This window comes from Antechinus flavipes, chromosome 6 (genome assembly GCF_016432865.1).
Source record: "Antechinus flavipes isolate AdamAnt ecotype Samford, QLD, Australia chromosome 6, AdamAnt_v2, whole genome shotgun sequence".
Taxonomy (NCBI): Eukaryota; Metazoa; Chordata; class Mammalia; order Dasyuromorphia; family Dasyuridae; genus Antechinus; species Antechinus flavipes.
Window position 1 is genome coordinate 86,673,507 of NC_067403.1, and position 21,474 is coordinate 86,694,980.

The window sequence follows — 21,474 nt, forward strand, 5'->3', positions numbered from 1 at the left end:
ATTTCATGAAATAGAGTACTTTCAATCATTCTTAATAAAAAGACCAGTTTGCTAGATAGGTTATTCTTTGTTATAATCCTAAATCTTTTGCCTTCTGGAATATTATATTTCAATCTCTTTACTCCTTTGATGTGGAAGCTGCTGAATCCTATGTCATGTTGACTATGACTTTCCAGTAACTAAAGAATTTCATTCTGGTTGCCTGTATTATTTTCTCCTTGATTTGGGAGCTCTAGAATTTGGTTTTATTATTATTATTATAAAAAAAATAGTCCTGGAAATTCTCATTTAGGAATGTCATTGAGAAAGTAATTTTTATTATTTTCAATTTTTGTTTGATCCTCTGTATCTAAAATACCTTTGTAATTTCTTGAAATTTGATGCATAGACTCTTTATTTGATAATAACTTTCAGTTAGTCTTATAATTCTTAAACTGATTCTTCTCTATTTTCAAGAACTGTTTGGTTTTTCCCCCAAAGAAATACTTCACATTTCCTTCTTTTTTTTTTCATTCTTTTTACTTTGCATTACTATTTCTTGATGTCTTAAAGAAGTCAGAAGCTTCCACTTGCCCAATTTGAATTTTTAAGGGAGTTTTTACTTTAGTAAGCTTCTGTACATACTTTCTATTTGGTTAGGTCTACTTTTTAAGGAGTTATTTTTCCAGTTAATTTTTGTGTTTGTTTTACAATGCCAATCTAGTTTTTTAAGATATAATTTTCATCAGGATTTTTGTGCCTCTTTTACCAAGTTGCTAATTCTCTTTTCATGTTATTTTTGCATTGCTCTCATTTATTTCCCCAATTTTTCCTTCACATATTTTATACCATTCATCAATTCTTACAGGAATTATTGTGGATTTTGGATGAAATTGGTATTTTTCCTTGCAGCTTTCACTCTGTTTTCACACTGCTGTGTTCTTCTAAATTTATGACTTGTCTTCCCTGCCACAATTATAACTTTTTATAATCAAGTTTTTTTGTTTGTTTGTTTGTTTTTGCTTGAACATTTTCTCAGCCTATTTCTTTACTTTTAACTTTTAAATTAAAATTAGGGTCTGCTCTTCTTGATGTGGGGAAGCACTCACAATGTTTTGTGCTGCTGTTTTCTGAGACGATTTTAGGGGGTCCACAAGTTTTCTGGTACTTCCAATTTGTTGTAATCCAGGGAGATGTTGACTCTTCTCCTAGTCTCTGCTCTGGTCCTCACCTATGAAGGGCTCCCACTCCCCTTCAGATATAAATACTAGTGTGCCTCTTGATCCTTGAACCTTGATGAAGTCCTCTGATCTCCTGCAACCACAAGTGCTAGCCTTTCTATTACCTCTACAACTGTGGTCAGGGTTCTTGCTCTCTTATAACTGAATAAAAACAGTTTTCTTTCTTTTGGAACTGCTTACAGCAACAGAATTGTCAATCAGCACCAGTTACATGCAGTGCTAACAAGGAGTAATCTATAATTTATTTCTATCCACTTGCCTACACTACTTCCTGTCTCTAAGCTGAGAGTTCCCAGAGTTTCTGCCACTGCTACATCTGTTGTGGCCCACCTCCAATGGCCATCACAGGTGCTCTTGTACAGCTCAAGCCTGAGGCCATTCCAGTATTATAGACCTCTCCTACAGAACTCCTAAGTTTTTTAGATTGGAAAACTATCTCCCTCTAACCTTTTGTTGTTTCTGTTGCTGCTAAAGTATATTTGAGACATTATTTTAAAGTTCTTTGGAGGCAAATGTCAGAAGAATTTCTTGGATTGCAGCCTGTGCTCCACAATTTTGGCCCTACCCAATGACTATAATTTACATGTTTGATAAGCATGCCATTTATGCTATTGTTCAAATATTCAAGTTTCTGTTGATACTACTACTAAAAATCACACCTATCAACATGTAGAGATGTTTTAAAACCGGGTTTATATTATATTTAAGGCACAAACTCTAATTTCTAAATGGGCTTTGAGCAATATATAAAGTTCTCCTGAGGCTTACATAATAGGAAGAAGAAGAGGAAGAGAACAAGAAAGAAGAGATGAAGAAAAAGAGGAAGGAGGAGGAAGAGGAGAAGAAATAGGAAGAAAAGGAGGAGGAGGAAAAGGAGAAGATAGAGGAGAATAAAGAGGAGAAAGAGGAAGAAGAGGAGGAAGAGGAGGAAGTAAAGAAGGAGGAGAAAAGGAGAAGAAACAATTAAGAATTACATTTCCAAAACTGGCTTAAATGTATGGATGGCAAATAAGGAGGAAGAAGGTATACATGTCAAAGATAGCAGAAGGAGAAAGAGATGTAAAAGTCAATCCAGCAAATGGTTATCTTAAACTGAAATCAGAGTTCAACCATTCTTTTTTCACTTAATAATATATTTTTTCAAGAAAATTTAAATATAGTTTTCAATCTTCATTATTATATAATTTTTTTTCTCTCTCCCTTCCTTCCCTTCCCCCATTCAAGACAACAATGTCCTTCACATGTACAATCCTATTAAACATATTTCTAAATCAGTCATATTGTAAAAGAAAATTAAGAGTAAAAGAGAGAAACTGCAAGAAACAAAAAGAAGAAAAACAAATTTAAATGTGAAAATACCATGCTTTGATCAGTGTTCAGACACCATAGTTCTTATCTTTTTTTAAGAGTTTTGTGAGACAAAATGAGAATTCTGAAGAACAAAAATAGAAGAATCATTCAGTTGAATAGCAAAGAAAATAAGCATCTATATCAATAGAAATCTTGCTCTTGCAATAGTATTTTATTTGATAGATAATATAATATAATGACAACCAATGATTTTAAATATGGTAATGACAAAACTAGACCTTTTTAAGCAAGAAAATTACTTTGGGAATGGTTTAAAGGACAAATTTAAAGGAGAGAGAGAGAGAGAGAGAGAACAAATAAGACCTGCACCTAAAGAAAGGTTTAAAAAAAAGGTGAAACTTAAAACTCAAAGAAACTCTTTTATTTAAAGAGAGATTATAAAAATAAAATCAGCAAGAAAAAAGATGATTTTCATCTAATAAATTACCCAAATGACATAGCAAAACATTTATATTTGCATGGTAAATTTGTAATTAAATATGATGTAAAATAGTTATCATCAAATTAACTTAAATAAATCAAATTTAATTTAAAAGAAATAAAAGAATAAATGACTTGGAAAAATAATAGCATAATTATTTGTCTATATTGATTTAAGGTCAAATCATTTCAACCTTCCAACACTAGAAAACTCTAGTACTAAATAGATTATTTTAAAATAAAAAGATGGAATATTACCAATGACTTAAATGTGGTTTTGATTTTGAAAATAATTTTAAAAATAAATTCAATATTCTGGAATAGGCCTTGTTCTCTCATAGCAACTCTGAAGGGAGTTCCTCCTAGGAGATATGCTTCTCTGTTTCCCAAGTTACTTGCAGGGATTCCTAAATAATTCTTAAAAAAAAAATCTGAATCAATATAAAAGATAAACCTTTGACATTACAGTAGAAAAATAATTGTTAACATTCTAGAAACTTTTGCTCTACAACAGAAAGTCAGGAGATATAAATAAACAATATTTAAAAGAGCAAAAACAAAGTATAATATTTTGAAAAAAACCACCTTATTTCAATAATAGTGATGTGAAAATAAATTAAAATGATTTTTAGATTAGAAAGGAAGAAAGAAAGAAAGAGAGAAAGAAAGAAGGGAGGGAAGGAAAGAAAGGATAATATTTGACCTTGTCAGAGAACTATTCAAATAGTTCTAAAGTAAATTTAATTGCATTTTTAAAATTCATACAGATTAGTGATTTCATTGGTGTAGGGAGCTCCAGTGAGGAAATTACCTTTACTAAAATATATCAGAAATTTTTCTGCAATATATTCCTATTAAAAAGCTGCTTGTTGGCTAGAGATGCCATGATTTGCCCCACACAAAGACAGAACCTGAACTAAACATATGGTCTGGTTTTCTAGCCACTACCCCAGGCTCTCTGGCTCCTTCTCTCTTTAGAAATGTGGACTTGTACAGACATTATGTGTATGTGTATGTGTATGTGTATGTGTGTGATAGAGACAGAGACACAGAGACAAAGAGACAGAGGGAGAAAGACAAAGCTATAGAGAGAAAGAAACAAGGATAGATGTAGAGTATGGGCTAGCTCCCTGGAGGGCTTCAGGATCAGTCAGAGTCAGGATAAATCAAAGTCCTTGGTCTTTAGGGGGAGAAGTGAAGGACAAACTACCACGAGGCTTGCCAAAGATCTCTACTGGATCCTGGAGTCCAGAGTCACCAGCCTCTCTCCTCCTCCTCCTGCCACCAAGTGCCTCTCTGCCCCTCTCCTTCTCCCCCCCCAATCCTTGCCTATGATTATCTTATCACCAAACATTCAGCAAGCACCAACAGTGAGAAGAGTCATTTTTCCAAACTTATGTTAATAGAGTCATTGTCTCACATGGAATAGGTAAGTAGCCTTATGTGCTCAGTTGTCTGATTCAAGCATACCTTTCTCCAGTTGCAGCAAAAGACAGCACCTATAGATAATACATACTGAAAGTGAGACACATAGTGGATAGAGACACAAAAGTTGTAGAAATACATGTTAGCCTGTATAAGTAGCAAAAATTTTCTCATCTGAGAATTTCTTATACCAATGAAATAAAAACCAGGGCTTTCCACATAAAGAAGGTATCTTGTTTTTAGATATCTTTTGAGGCAAAGAGGAGAATAAAAAGAAGCTAAGATTATTGCTCTGGATAGATGGGGCAACAGTAGATAATAATAAAAAGTTTTCATTTTTTATTTTACTTCTTTTGTAAAAAGAATTTTTTTTGGTAAATAATATTTTATTTTTATAAGTACATGTAAAGACAGTTTTCCTCATTCATTTTTATAACATTTTGATTTTCATTTTATTTCCTTTCTTCTCTATCATCCTGCCTCCTCCAAAAAAAAAAAAATGGCAAGCAATCTGATATTATTCTTGTTCTCCTTCCTTCTTGAAGAAGACCATGACATTAGGAAAGTGACACCATGACATGCAAGTGAATTGGATTTAAATAAGGGAGGGCTGGATAAGGCCACCTGTCTCACCTTCCCCTCCAGAGTCATCTGGTGACAAGATACAGATCAGGATTACTGGGAATGACCCTGGATGCAATGGGAGAACTCAGCCTTTTTAAACTCAAATCTCTAACAGGTCTCGGTTTGACTGAGGTCACACCCATTCAGTGATTCAGGCAAGGTAGAATTCTACCTTGCAAAGAATTTCCTCTTTCACCTAGTTTAATTGGATTAAGAAATGGAACACAAATGAATTTTTTTAAATAATAGCTTTTATTTTCAAAATACTTGCAAAGATAGTTTTCAACATTCACTTTTTCAAAACCTTGTGTTCCAAATTTTTTCTCCCTTTCTACCCTCCACCCCCTCCCCCAGACAGCAAATAATCCAATATATGTTAAACATGTGCAGTACTTCTACACATATTTCCACATTAATCATTCTAGACAAGAAAAATCAGATCAAAAATGGAAAAAATGAGAAAGAAAATAAAGCAAATACAACAAAAAAGTAAACATACAATATTGAGATCCACATTCAATCCCCACATTTTCTCTGGATGCAGGTGGCTCTCTCCATCACAAATCTGTTGTAATTGGCCTGAATCATCTCATTGTTGAAAAGAGCCAAGTTTATCAGAATTGATTATCACGTGATCTTCTTGCTGCTGTGTACAATGTTCTCCCAGTTCTACTTACTTCACTTAGCATCAATTCATGTAAGTCTCTCCAGACCTTTCTGAAATCCATCCTGCTGAATATTTCTTCAAGAAAGAATAATATTCCATAACATTTATATACCATACTTTATTCAGCCATTCCACAACTGATGGACATTCATTCACTTTCCAGTTTCTTGCCACTACAAAAAGACCTGCCACAAACATTTTTGCACATGTGGATCCTTTCCCTTCTTTTATGATCTCTTTGGGATACAATAGAGACACTATTGGAACAAAGAGTATGTAGTTTGATAGCCCTTTGGGCATAGTGGAACACAAATTATTAACAGGGATGTGAAACCTAAGATAATTGAGAAGATGGTAAAAGAGCCTTTATCTCAAGTAACTAAAATGAATACTCTTCTACTATTGAAAAAAGGTAAATATGATTTCTGAACTGCTAAAAGTGATGTATGGATTATAAAGGACTGCTTGCCATCTAGGGGAGGGGGTGGAGGGAGGGAGGGGGAAAAAATCGGAAAAGAAACGAGTGCAAGGGATAATGTTGTCAATATAAAGTAATCATTAAATAAAAATTAAAAAATAAAAAAAATTAAATTAAATTAAATTTTAAAAAAAGTGATGTATGGATGACAGAGGCAAAAGGAAGAAATAATGAAAGACCAGAGAAAGGGAAAAATCTCCATTTTCAACTATAGAATATTGGAGAACATATAAACTAAAGGCCTTTGACTTGAAGTCTTGATTAAATTAGGGTTAAATTCATAAGGGGAAAGGAACAAATACTGATTTAGCACTATGTTTCAAGTATTGTATTAAGTACTTTTTTACAGTTAAGAAAGCTGAAACAGACAGGTGTTCGATCATTTGGCCAAAATCATGCAACTTAGAAATAATTTGTAGCTGAATTCAGACAGAGATCTTCTACACTCCAGGTCCCATACTTTATCCAGGGCCCCCGATTTATAAAAATTTTGAAGTTCTAATGGAAAATTCTTGGAATATGTTCTTGGCTGTATTCTGTTAAATATTTTGACCAATATATTAAATAAAGACATAAATGATATTTTGATAAAATAAGCCTTCCTGCCTTAAAGAAGAATCTGCCCTGAGGTGTTAGACAGAGAAGGATGATATTTGTATTTCTGCTCTTTTTATATATCTTCACAGTAAATATTGCTTTGTAAAAGGAAAAAAAAAGTATAAGATATAACTATGGATAACATAAGAGATAACTTGGATAACAGTCAAATTCTAAAAAAAAATTCAATAAGTTGGAACAATTGATTAAATATAGCAAAATCAAACCTGATAGGGGTGAATCATTTGCACTTGGTTCTGATAAATCAACTTTAAAACTACAATGAAGATGTCATTCTTAGACACACAATTTGTGCAAAAAATGACAAGCCAAAGATGGCTAGAAAGAATAACATTTGGGGGAATGCAGTTGTTGGGTAATCAAGATTTAGTAAAGAGCATCAGAAAATGCTCTCGCTGTTGGAATTCGTCATCCTTACAGGGCAGTAACTGGTCTGGGTATCATGAGGGGAGGGTTATGTAAAAAGACTTTAACTTGAAGAGTTTGAATATCAGAAACAGTTAATGTTAAATATTTTAAGGATCCACTGGATTGCAGCATGTGTGGGAAGTATGCACAAGATGTTGTAGAGGTAGAAATGACAACATTTTATAATAGATTAGGTTTTGGATTTAGTGTGAAAATATATTCAAAGATGATCTAAAGGTTGAAAACCTGGGAAGATGGTGGTGCCATCGATATTAATAAAGAATTTGGGATGAAAGAAAGGCTTGGGAAGAAACAATGATTTCTGTTTTGGAGATTTGAGTTTCAGATGTTTTGTAATAGATGAAGTTTGGGATGTCTAGTAGACAGTTGGTAATATGAAACTAAAAATCAGTTGAGTGGTCATAGGACAAGATAAATAGATCTGGGAATCATTTTCAAAAACAGTTGATAATTGAATCCAAAAGACCCCAAAGAGAAGATTTTTGTTTGTTTTGTGGGGGTCTTTTTCTTTATTTTGGAGGTGTGTTTTTTGTTTCTTTTTTAGCTTTCTAGGCAATGGTTTCTATCTTTCTATCTATTCATAAAAATGTCTATTAACTTTAATCTGAAGAGGGGAAAATAATAAAACCTAATCCCCATCCCTCCACCTAGGATCATAGAAAAATAGAATCATATGTTAATAGAAACACTATTAGATACTATTGAGCTACTTTATTCATTTTATGGAAAAGAAAAATGAAAGTCAGAGGGCTTAAGAGACTTAGTCAAAGTCACATAGAATGACAAAGCCAAGGTTTGAACCCAGGTTTCATGACTTGAGAACTACTTTCTACTGTACCATACAGATAGCTAAAGATTTTCCAAGAGAAGCTGGAGATAGCAGAAATAACATTAGAACAATCTCCAGATTGAAGGGAAGTAATGAGACATCAATAAAGATCATTAGGGACTCCACTACATCATTCTCTAAGATAAAGCAGAAAAAAGGACTGAGTGAGGAACTGGAAATGCTTTAAAGTGTGAAGAAGGAGAGATGAAAATATTCACACCCTATAGATCATGAAGTAATAAATATCACTTTTAGATAATCAGTGCCTTTGAATGCTTCTTAGTTAATGGAATCTGATCCCAAGTTCACTTTAAAAGACCATAATTTGGGGAAATTTGTTGTGGGAAAAAAATAAGACACCGATTTCCCTTGTTATTGTCTTACTATACAATTAATTTGAAGTTTAGTTCATGAAACTTAGAGATTTATTTTGTCCTTTCCTCCATTCCACCCTCCTTATTTTATCACTGTATTTAAAACACTACCAATACTAGCTCATCTCCTTCATCTATTTTGTGCCCTACGGATGACAGTTATCATACTTTAACTATATAGTTATGCCATTCCTCCGAATAGAATATTTCAATAACCATTTCTCTAGTCAAAATGGAAAATTGTGTTTGACAGAGGATGTCAGATCTTCTAGCCAAAAGTTAGGATTGATGGATTACCTTCTAAATATGGAGTGAATAGATGCAGTGGCTTTAGCCACTTCTTTTCCAATAATATAAAATATAGATTAAAATGTGGTGGAGGGAGTTCTAATTTGGGCATTCATCCATGCTTCTTGTATACAATAGTTAAAGTATGGGGACATGTATTATGCTGTTGAATTTTCTAATCAAATCTGAGATACAACATGAGCATCTCACCAAAAAAATAACTATTTTAAAAGCTATTTAATATTCTTTTACATAAATATCACTTCTGAAATTTATGCCAGAGAAAGTCATGGAATAATATATAAAAAAAACAAGACTGAGAAATGAGAAAATCGAAGCTCAGGGAAATTATTTGATTTGTCCAAGATCACTAGGAAGCATCAGAGGTAGGATCTAAATTTAGAATCTTTGACTCCAGTCAGTGATTTTTCCAATATGATGATACTGACCTCATCCTCAAACCAGAGGTCTGAATATTCACATTTACTTTTAGGATTATCCAATTCCAAGAAGAAAACAATACAATTAAGTTATCTCTATATTATTTAGAAGACACTACCCAAAAATTTTTAATGAATGCTCCTAATATTTTAATTATATATCAATTTCCTCCTCTGATGCTTCATCATTGACTAAAGGTGCCTCAGAATTCTCAAAGATGATGTCAATAAATCGTACATCAATATATTGATATTGGAAAAATTGAAAATATTTTGTCTTCTCTTTAATAATAATAATAATAACAATAAATATTTATATATATATTTACAGATATAGTTATATTTTCTTCTCTTTTCATTTATTTTTAACATAATTTTATTTATTGTCATATTTTAAGTTCTGAACTATCTACCTCCTACCTCCATCTCCACCCTGCACTACAAAAAGCCACCATTTCACACACACACTCACACACATACACACACATGCACATAATACACACAATGCATATTTCTGTTTATCTGTTCGTTCTTTGTAAATAGATAACTTCTTCCTTCATGAATTCATTTTAGTTGATTGGAATATTTAGAATATCTTAGTTGTTTACAATTATTCTTTAAACAATATTGTTATTACATTACTATATGTGACACTCTTAGTTCTAATTATTTTATTCTTCATTATTTCCTGTTTTACTATTTTCCTCCTAAAATTAACCTATTATTTTTTACAGCATAGTAGTGTTGCTTCACAATCATCCACTGCAACTTGTTCAGTCGTTCCCCAACTGATGAGAATCCCCTAAATTTCCAGTTCTTTGTCACCACAAAAAGAGTTGTAATAAATAAAATATGTGGATTCTTTTCCATTTTCCCTGATCACCTTAGGAAACAAACATAATAATGATGCTATGGGTCAAAGAGTATACACTGTTATAACTCTTTGGGTATAATTCCATATTGCTCTCCAATATGGTTGGATTAGTTTACAATTCCTCAAAGAGTGTATTAGTTTCTAATTTTTCTTTTATTTCCTCTGACATTTGTCATTTTTCAATTCTATATTTTTAACTAATCAGACAGATTTGAGAAAACACCCCCCAAATTGTTTTAACTTGCATTTCTCTAATCAAAAATGATTTAGAGCATTTTGTATCACACACACACACACACACACACACACACACACACACACACACACACATATATAATGTGGCTTTGGTTTTTTTCATCCAAAAACTATCTGTTCAAATTTTTTGACTTTCAATTGGAGAATGACTCAGTGTCTTTTGTTGTTTATAAGGGTCTCTGCTAATATAACTTAATAGTAAGAAATTATACTGCTTGTGCCCAGTGGCACCAAAAACAGCTGAATGACAAGTCAGGTACTCTGCCAGCAATTTCAAATAAACAATTTGAATGACTTTCTTTCCTATTAAGCTAACTAGTTGTAGAGACTCTCTAGGATATGCTAGGATGAAGACAATGTGCTATATTGAAATATCCTGGTCCTCAAAGGGTAAATACTGTGTATTCACCTTGAAGCATATTGCTCTTTCTGCAATGAGAACTCTGTTCTCAATTCAGTTCAATACATCAAACATTCATTAAGCACGTACTATATGTCTGGTGCCATGCAAGGTACTGAGGATTCAAAAACAAAATGTAAACAATTCTTGCCTTCAAGGACTTCACATTAGACTTTGTAAATATAGTCTAACAAAAATTAATAATCATGTGAAATTCATTTCAAAACAATAAATACTTTGCTCTCGCTAGAGCAAAATAAATAGAGTAAGCCTTCCCCCTTTCATGAATAGTTGCTGCCAAAGTAATCTTGGATCACATGGACCCACCACATAGTATTGTATATTACCCACGCAAGACAATAAAATATTGATGATGATTATGAATGATATTTTTAAGAGGCAATGAGAGTTCAGTGACTTGGTCTATGTCAAACAGCTAATGAGTAATTGAGATCAGATTTGAATTCCAATAGTCCTGATTCCATGGCTGGTACTGTGCCACCTAACTATGTTGAACATATGGAGCATATTTTAAGTGGATAATATCTGTATAGAAACTTGGTTATTCATTTTTTTATAAAGCTTTTTATTTTCATAGATAGTTTTCAACATTCACCCTTACAAACTATTTATATCATTTTTAAATTTGAGTTCAATGGTCCTGATTATGCTGTGACACAAGTAGGAACTCTATTAGAAAACATTGATACTAATAACATTTGCCCTCCTACTTTACAAATCTCATGGTTTGAATATGTCATGTTTCTCCCCAAATATACATTAACATAAAATATGTTAGTTATCCTATAGTTAGTGATAATTTACAGTTTAAAATTTTTGGAATATTTTTTCCCCTTTCAAATAGATCATTTTGTGGTTTGGCTCCCTGGTTATTAGCATCTTTTGTCTATCTATATGCTATACCTCTCCTCTTCTCCATAATATAAACTTGATAGCAGAAACTGTCTTCGCACATTTTTTGTATATCTATGTCCTTACACATAATGAATTCATAATAAATAATTATTGAATTGTATCTTCAATACAAATATAGCAAATCATTCTATGTGTAGTAGTTAGTACTGCTCTCTCATTATAATAATGTAACAAACTTAGGGTGAGAAAAATTACTTTTTATTAGCAAAAATATCCTCAGCTGTTATGCAACTGACTTAGAGAATTACCAGTGATATTGAGAGATCAAATAACATAAGAAGTATGTATCATCAGTGGAGCATGTATGAGATATAATTCAGTGACAATGAGGAAGAATGACAGCATTAAGAAGGATGAGAAAAACCATGAAAGAGTTATATAATATGTAGAGGGAAGAAGAAAGTTCCAAAGGCAACATAGACAAGAAACAGAATTTTATTATTACTACCATATTAAATTTAACAATACTTTAAAAGGATTACAGTAAATGTCGTACATTCATAGTTTTTGTATAGTCATCTTTTTGTTCTTTAATAGTGAAACATTTGTAGAATGAAATCTTTATAAATGAAAACGTTTTAAAATATTGCATATAATGTCCTATTATTAAAAGTGTATTAATTTCCTCTATTTTGATCAGAAGTTTCAACAACCCTTCTTTCATCCCAAAAGTAATTCATAGCCCCAGTCTTCCTGAATCAGCATTTATTGAATTCTTTCAAAGACAAAATGGTACAAAGGTTGAATTTCAGAAAAGTATTCAAATCCTTTCTCAGTCATCTATCATTTTTGAATAAATTATAACTTCTCTAGACCAACCCCAGTTTCTTCATTTGTAGAATAAGGAGGTGGGGTAGGTTTCTTCAAACTTGATTTCTTTGATACTGCATTTCAAATCCTGAAATATTCCATGCTTAAATTAGTTAACGAATCATTTCTCCAACTTAATATTAGCATAACACAGATGCAGATCAAAGGCATCAAAGAAACAAAATTTATATTCCATTTAAATCTGTCCTTTCTAGCTTAGAATAACCTCTTTTATTCCTGAAGCCAGCATCATTGTTTTAATAGGTAGTTTATAGCTATATGGATTTTCTACTACCTGATCACATAATAGAAAGAATTTTTATGCAAGGTTGATTAGATTATGATAAATGCTTAAAAGTACATAAGGATTTTAAAATTTCAGTTGAGTGACACATTTTCCAAGCATCCTATTTAATTCTGCTTTTAGAAGCGCATACTTTAATGCAAATATTCTTAAGGTCATTTTTGAATATAATAGTTCAAATATTATATAAATCATGTTTAGATATATATGTCTCTTTTTCAAGGTTAAAGAAATTTCTCTATAATTCATACATATAAAGCATAAGTCATAACAGGACTTCTCCTCCTCCCCTTTGGCCTTTCAAATAGAAAAACTAATTCAAGAGAATCCATATCCCCTCAATCCTGTGACTCATAGCTTCATCTCATTGAGCACACCTGATAATTAGACTAGTCTTCTCTGGCACAAAAGCTACATTAATTGCATCTTATTACAGCCATTTGAATTCACTAAAACCCACAGGGATGATATGAGACTTGGCTACAAAATACTTAAACTCATTGGAAGAAGAATATAAAATGACCAGGTCCTTGCAGAAAGAAGTTGTGAATCAACAAATCCCTATTTATTGTGTAAGCAACCAGTGTAGGAAGACTATGTGTACAATCTAAATTATACACCACTTAGAAAATTTGTATTTGTGCTTTGGTTTAATGGTCCAAATGGTTCTCTATAAAATATTTTTTTCTTTTAGTTCTGAATTATGATTCCAATAACTAATAGGCTTCAGAAGTACACATTCAAATGAAAGAAAAATCTTAACTACCCATGATGTCATTCCTTCTATCTTCTATCTCTATTCTCACATGTCTGTCTTCCAACTCCCAGTCTCCCCAAGCATCCAAAGAAAATGATAAGTCAAAATCACTTTAGGAAAACAGAATCCTTGCCAATGTCTTCTCTAACTTCCCCATAAAAGAAAAACATTGTCAAATGCCCCAGTGCCCAACTTTCATTCAGAGTGTGAAAATCTTTGTTTATTTTTGTGAACTTTGTCAATTTCAATTTATCACTTACGTGATAAAGCAACTACATTGCAAAATTGCTGAAGGGACCTAATTCTCAGCAAGGTTCTTCTTCTACTCTGCTAATATTTGCATCTATCCTTTAACAGTGACTTCACCTAATAGTCTATTCACACCTAAAGAAACAACAAAGCCTTCAACCAGACCATTAAAGATATAAATTTAAGAAACCACTGATGGGAAAATGTATTCACTGAATCATAGAAGCATCAATTTCATATGTGCAGGACCTCACAGGCTATGTATTCTTACTCCATCTTTTTTACAGATGAGCAAAATAAGTGTAGGGAAGCTGAATAACTGTGTCATGGTTACATATATTAGTAAATAAGGATGTTGCAATTCAATGAATCCAAGACAGTAAGAGGTAGAAATGGAGAAGACCAGGGAACAAATATCCTAGAAGTGTCATTTTAAATTTGACAAAACTTAGAGAAAGTTTTTTTTCTTTTTATTAAATATGTTCTAATTAAATATGCAATAAATATTTTAAGAACATAGTCTGAATTTATCTATGATTAAGATATCTGAAAATTTGATCCTGTGGGGGGGAAATGTGTGAAACAAACCCCAAAGAAAGGAGAGACTACTTAGGTAAATAGATCACTTTCATCTTTTCAGAATTCTTTAAATTTTGTTGAACAAAATTGAATAAGGGGGCAGGAGAGGCTACTAAAATCCTTTCTCTGGTTCTATTCCACTCTATTCGGTTTCTTAAAATAGATCACAAGTAACATTTAAAGCCAACTTTCTGACAGACACTTGGCAACAGAGTAATTCTCATAGGTATCTGAATAAAACATGTGTCTATGTAGAAGTTCTCAATTCTTACACATCATGCTAAATGCATCAACTGCATTATAAAGTTTTAATTGTGTGCTTTTTCCTGTTGAGGGTTTAAAAAAATCTAGGTCAGCTTTAGCATCTCAAATTAGTACCTACACAAAATATAAAGAGCTACTTTTAAAAAATTCATCTAGTAAATATACAAACACACAACCATAAATATGTAATGTATATATATGTATGCACACACATTATGCACACATATACACTTGCATTTTAGGCATATGTGCATGTATGTATATGTGTATGATTGTGTGTGTATATTATATATACACACACACATATGTGGAGATATATAGATATTCAAGTAATTCAACTGTTCAGCATGTTGTCTGTGCTCAGCACTAGAAAGAAAATCATTTAATTTGGAATTCAAAAACAATATATGCCAAAATAAATGATGAACAACAAAATATAATAGGAATTGTTGAGCAAAGATCAACATGAGTTATAATATTTTGAAAAGATTTCTTGGAGGAAGTAGGATTAAATAAGGATTTGGAAAATGAGCAAAATAAAGAGAAAGAAAAACCTTATCTTTGTCAGATGGGACTCGATATGAGTAAATATTTAGAAGAAAGAATAAGACATTTGTGAAAGACAATGCATGTCCAAAACATGGGGCACTCCATGATATCCACTAAAGTCTTTTCGCATCACTCAGGCTTTTTTTTTTTTTCAGCTCAATCCCATTATTGGGAATATACTTTTTTTTTTTTTCAGGCTTTTAAAAGAGCTGTGGTCACTCATTTCCTGGCTCTGCATGGTACATGGTAGAAATTTATAGGTGGGATTCACATTATATAATCAAATATCATAACTTGTTTACTGCACTTTGAACTTCTTCTTGTTCCTTATATCCCTAGCTGTATGCTTTATTAAGTAGTCCCCTCCCATTTTATTAGTGATTAGCATGTAATCAATTACATTAAAATAATAAAATAGAAACACTATTCATATAACACATATTTGTGTTATATGATACATATTTGTGTGCATACATTCATACATACCACATATATGTACACATGCACATATACATATAATATAAAATTTAGATAATTACTAGTTATGTGACCTTGGACACATTTAACTTATCTCAGTTTTCTCAATTGTAAAATGGGGATAATAATAGCATTAGCCCACAGAGTTGCTGTGAGAATCAAAAGGGAAATTTGATAAAATATTTGTCACAGTACCTGGTACACAGTAACAAAAGCACCTTTCCTATACTGAAATCTATCCTTTCCATTATCCCCCTAGACAGGGCTGCCAGGCAGTCTGAAATTTTAGTACCCATTTGTTCGCAGTCAAGAGAGAAACAAAAACAAAACTGTTGTTTCCTACTGTCACAAGGAAAGACAAAATGTCAATCACTCATATATGGCACTTGTTGAATATTGGAATCATTTTAAGAGTAGGAATCTCACCGCAAACTGAGTTCTAAGATTATTCTGTGTTCTGAACATCAGTTTGTCTAGAGATCTCACTGCCCCAAGCACTAAAATAAGATTTTAATTTATGTTCCACAGTCTATGCGAAGTGGTAACATTTTTTGTTATAAATGTGACACTCATGTAAGCAGAAGGATGAGCATGGTTGCCATGTTCTTCTAACCTGTTTTCCCACTTCAACACTCTCACTTTCTTATATCCTACATTCTTCATTACTTCCAGTCAATCCACTGAAAAGGACTATGGCCAAAAACATTATAATAATAATAATTACTTTATTAGATCTGAGATATAGGTCAAGTTAGGGAGCAGTTAGAACTTTAATTGAATAAAAAATGAGGTGATACATTATGGAAAGTATTAAAATCTAAAAAAAACTATTTGAAATGGAAGCACAAAAATGCTATAGAAAGATTACTAAATTTGGAGTCAAAGAATTTGGATTCAAATTCTGTCCCTGATAAATTGTTTCTTGGAAGACCATAAGCAAATAACTTAATGTTTCTAGGTCTCAGTTTTCTCATCTGTGAAATGAGGGGATATCCTTAGAAGGAAACTTCTATCTCTACATCTATGATTCATGATCCTATGATTTCCCATCATAGAAAGCATTTATTTATGTATTTGTTTATTTTGGCTGAGGCAAATGGGGTTAAGTGACTTGCCCATGGTCACACAGCTAAGAAGTGTTAAGTATCTAAGGGCAGAATTGAACTCAGGATCTCCTGACTTCAGAGTTGATGATCTATTTACTGTGCTACCTAGATGTCCCTAAATATTATCTCTCTATATATATCTTTTTTTTTTTTTGGCTGAGATAATTGGGGTTAAGTGACTCCCCAATGGTCTCACAGCTAGGGGAATCAATTATTTGTAAATCTCTGATGTTGAGAATCACAATGAAAGTGAAATTATAAGAAAATTAATCTGGTAGTGTTATTTATTCAAAAAGAATATGCCTGGAGATAAAAGAAAAAGATAATCCAGATATGAGACAATTAAAATTATAAGGTCCCTAACTGAGGTACGAATGGAAAATGTGAAGGAATGGAGAAAGATGAATGTATGAGAAATTTTAAGGAAGGAAAAAAAAGGGCTTGGTGAAAGAAGAATTGTAGAGGAAAAGAGGAAAGGAAGAATTAGCAATAAACCCATGAATTCTAGTCTGATTGACTAGAAGAAAGGGTGGTACAATTAAAAGAAATGAGATATCAAGGTAGTCAGTTTGTAGAGAAGATAGCCCATCTATCTCTATATACCAGAGAGAGCTAAAGGCCACTGAAAATTATAGAATGAGCTAACAAATGAAAAATTAATGCTAGAGAGCTGGATCTAAGAAGTTGTTTTGTTTGTCTGTTTTTCTGAAGTGAAATAAATGGTGGTTATCTTGGTTTGTCTTCAATTACACATAGTATTTAAAGTCATAAATTTGAATAAGCTCTCCAAGGAAGTAAAGATAAAAAAACAGATCAAACGCCTAGGGCTAGCATCCTGGAGAATATTCCTAACTGAACAGTGAGAGAAATAAGAGAAGTCATCACAAAGAATCAGAATGATAAATGAGAAGAGAACCAGCCAAGTTCAATACCATAGAAGCTGAGGGAAAATTAAGTTTCAAGAAGTGGGTGGTCAGCAGTGCCAAATGCCATAGAGGAGGAATGTCAGAGAGGAGAAAGACTTATAAATGGTCATTGGGTCTGGAAAATATAAGCTAATTTGTCACCTTAAAAAATGTTTCAGTATCATGGCAGGGACAACAGTAAAATTATAAGAAGTTATTTAGAAAATAAAACACAAGTGTTTCAATTCTCAGTCATTCAGTCAAAAAAACTTCAAGTGCAGGATAAATGTTTAAGGATTATGTCAAGTATGAGGTAGCCCATCCCCTGACAGACAGATGATGAGCAAATTAAGTGGTTCAGTAAGTAGTGGAATGTTGGGTTGGAGACAGTAAGTCCTGAATTAACTAGTTATAAGATGCTATGTAAGTGACTTAATCTTTTTCAGCCTCAGTGACTTTATCTGTAAAATGGAGATAATTCTATCACTTACTACAAAAGGTTCCTGGGAATAAAAATGAATTAACACATGTAAAATACTTTACAACCTTAAAGTAACATACATACATATATATATATGTATGTATATATATGTATATGTATATATATACTAGCAATGAACTAATTATGCAGAAAGAAATCCATATTTTTGGACATAATATGGGAATTTTGTTTATTTGATTATGCGTGCCTTTCTTTTTTTTTCCTTTTTCATTCAAGAGTGTATATATATATATATATACACATATATATATATATATATATATTTTTTTTTTTAAAGAGAGAGAAAGGAAATGAGGCAGACTAAGGGAATGACAATTGTGAGAAAATGATGTGAAGAAGAATAACTGTTAATTCAGTAACTTTTAACATCCCCCTTTCTTAGGTTATGCTGATTTTTGTAGTTACATTCAAATTTAAATTGGAATACCAGTCACAATAAATGATTGATGGTAAAGTACATAGGTTTAGAGTACTTCCCTCTCAAAAAAATATGCAAATAGGATTTGCCAATAAAAATGGATAAACCATGTTTGTGAAGGAAGATTGAAGGAATTAAAGATGATATGTATTTTTATTCTCAATTTTCTGAAGCCTAGGTATTCAATAAGGTCATTGGCAGACAGAAACCTATGTTTTATGTGACTACCCTATTTTCATGAAAAAGAATAATCTTTTCAATGTACAATGTAGATGAGGAAAGACTACCGAGTCATCTCCTATGTGAAATGTAGCTCTGCTAACCTCACTGGTGAACCTCACAATGTCTCTCAGGCAAGTAAAAAGCACGCTATGACCCACTTTATCAAGAGAAGTATTAGTTCCAACACTATCAGACCTAATGCTTGGCTGGCCTCCAAGACCCTGAGAAAGTCATCCAGAAATATGGATAAGGCCATTTCAGGGAGAAACCTGCGCTGAATCTTGAATAGAGTAGGAAAAACGACAGTGGAGGCAATCAAAGAATGTTGAAAATCATTCACCATCATCTAAAATAAAATTTCAATTTTCCCGAGGTAGGGAAGTGACAAAACATTAGAGATTTCTTGTTTGAGGGTAAAATAGTTGTTTAACTTTTTTAAAGCTGTAGAAAATATCTAAGAATATCCATTGTTTGTTTTCAATTATAAAAAATAATGCTGGATAATTTGTAATTATATGTAACACTGCAGAGAAAATGAAATCTAATAAAATGTTAAATATGTCTTAAAGGACAGGAAAGCAATGTGGTACCATGGCAAGAACTTTTTAGGACCTGAGTGTGAATTCTGGCTCAGTACTTAATTTCTTCAAAAACTTCAAAAATTCATTTTACTTTTCATTGAACCTTAGTTTTTTATTTGTAAGATGAGGAGTTAGAGTGGATAATGCAAAAAGTTTTTTTTTTAGGCTTAAAATTCAAGATTTTAATTTTAAGATACCCATAATCATGAACATGGATACGCATACATACATACATGACTATTGATACAAACTTTAGCCAGGGTAGATTTTTTTGTATGAAGTCATTTTTCAGGATTCTTTGAAATCAACTGAAAGTATGATAAAGGTCATAGAAAATAAGACTTAAGGGATCAACTGAAAATTCACTCAATGACTTTTGGTGCGCTTCTTTTTTTTAAACTTTTAGGAGGTTTCCAAAATGGACAAGGAATCATTCTTAAAAACTTGGTGATCTAAAATCGTTGGAATACATTCTATAATTCATTGTCATACAGTAATTCCTTCTTGATCTCTAGAATAACCCAATGTTATATATCTTATAGACTTAACCCAAGAGAGTCAAAAGCCTTTATATCTATACATCTATATGTAATGAGTGCTATGCACATTACCCAAATCATCTTAAATAGAGGTGGTTACTTGAGAAATTCCAGGGACCTATTTTTTGGAAAACATATCCTGCATTCTCCTACCACATTAGGAGGAGTAACTCCTCTCGCCAGCTCTACCTAGCTCTTTAAAAATTAAATCTTAAATATAAAAGAAGAAATATTACCAAGTGCACAACAGAAGAGAGGCTTCAGAATATAAAGCAATAAATATCTTTTTAAAGAAAACCTACATAATAAATATTACACATTGTGTCCAAAGCTATCTGTCTTTTCTTTGCTTCTTTATGTTTTCTCTTATTCTCTGTTGTGCAGTTTTTACTTTATTCTTTTTGGTTCCTCCTCCTCCCCACTCCTTCTTGGAGGATATCCTTCCAGAAGAATACAATTAAGTGTAGATAGAAAAATATATGCATACATACATATATTCATATAGATATATGTATAAACATGTAGACATACAAATATACTTATATGTAGGTGTCTATAATTATGCACATATATATATGTCCTCTGTTTCTCTGAAGGTAGAGAACATCTTCCCTCAAAAGTCCAAGCTTTCCCATATTTTTCTAAATGCACCAACTCATCATTTCCTACACCACAGCCATATTCCATCCATATACTTTCCAGTTATTTTAAATAATCTGAAATAATTTTGATCAATGTGACTGACATAGTATATTTTTTCAATTTTTCTCTTTTAATTAAATCTACTTTGGCTTCAACTCTGTTTGAGATCATGATTACTACCTCTGCTTTTAAAAAAAAGAATTAATTCTACATCTGATAATTTTATATTTGTGCATATCATTTGTTTCTTATCCCTTTTGACTCCTTTCATTTATTTCTACCTAGGCCCTTGCCTTCCCTTTACTTAATCCACTCCCTTTCTAAGGATCCTTTCCTTATCTTCTACCTTTATCCCATTCCCATTAATGTATGCACAATCTACTAACCCTAGTCCTTATCCTGTTCCCTCACCCTCTTATTTCTTTATAAATTTAGAAGACTTTTACTCCTTCTAAATGTATGTTATTCTCTTTTTAATCCTGATCTGATGTGAGTAGGATTCTCTCTAAAAATCTTTCTCTTCTTTTCTTCCCACTCCCTATTTCCTTAATGTTTTATTTCTTTCTGAAATCATGACTTTTATACACTTCTAAATAAATATATATATATGTGTGTGTGTGTGTATATATATATATATGTATATATATATATATATGCATATATATATATATATATAATTTCCTCTTTAACCTATTCCCAATGAGATGGGATTCTAAAATTATCAGCCCTCTTTCCTCATCTAATTCCTCTATCAGTTCTACATCTTACACTTCATTTTTATAAGATAATTATTCTTTTTAGCTTTTCCTAGATGTTTGATTTTTTAAATCACATCATATTCAAGTCAACACCAATCTTTCATGTAAACTACCCAATTATTAATTACAGTCTTAGACATAGAGTTTACATTTCCATGTATCAA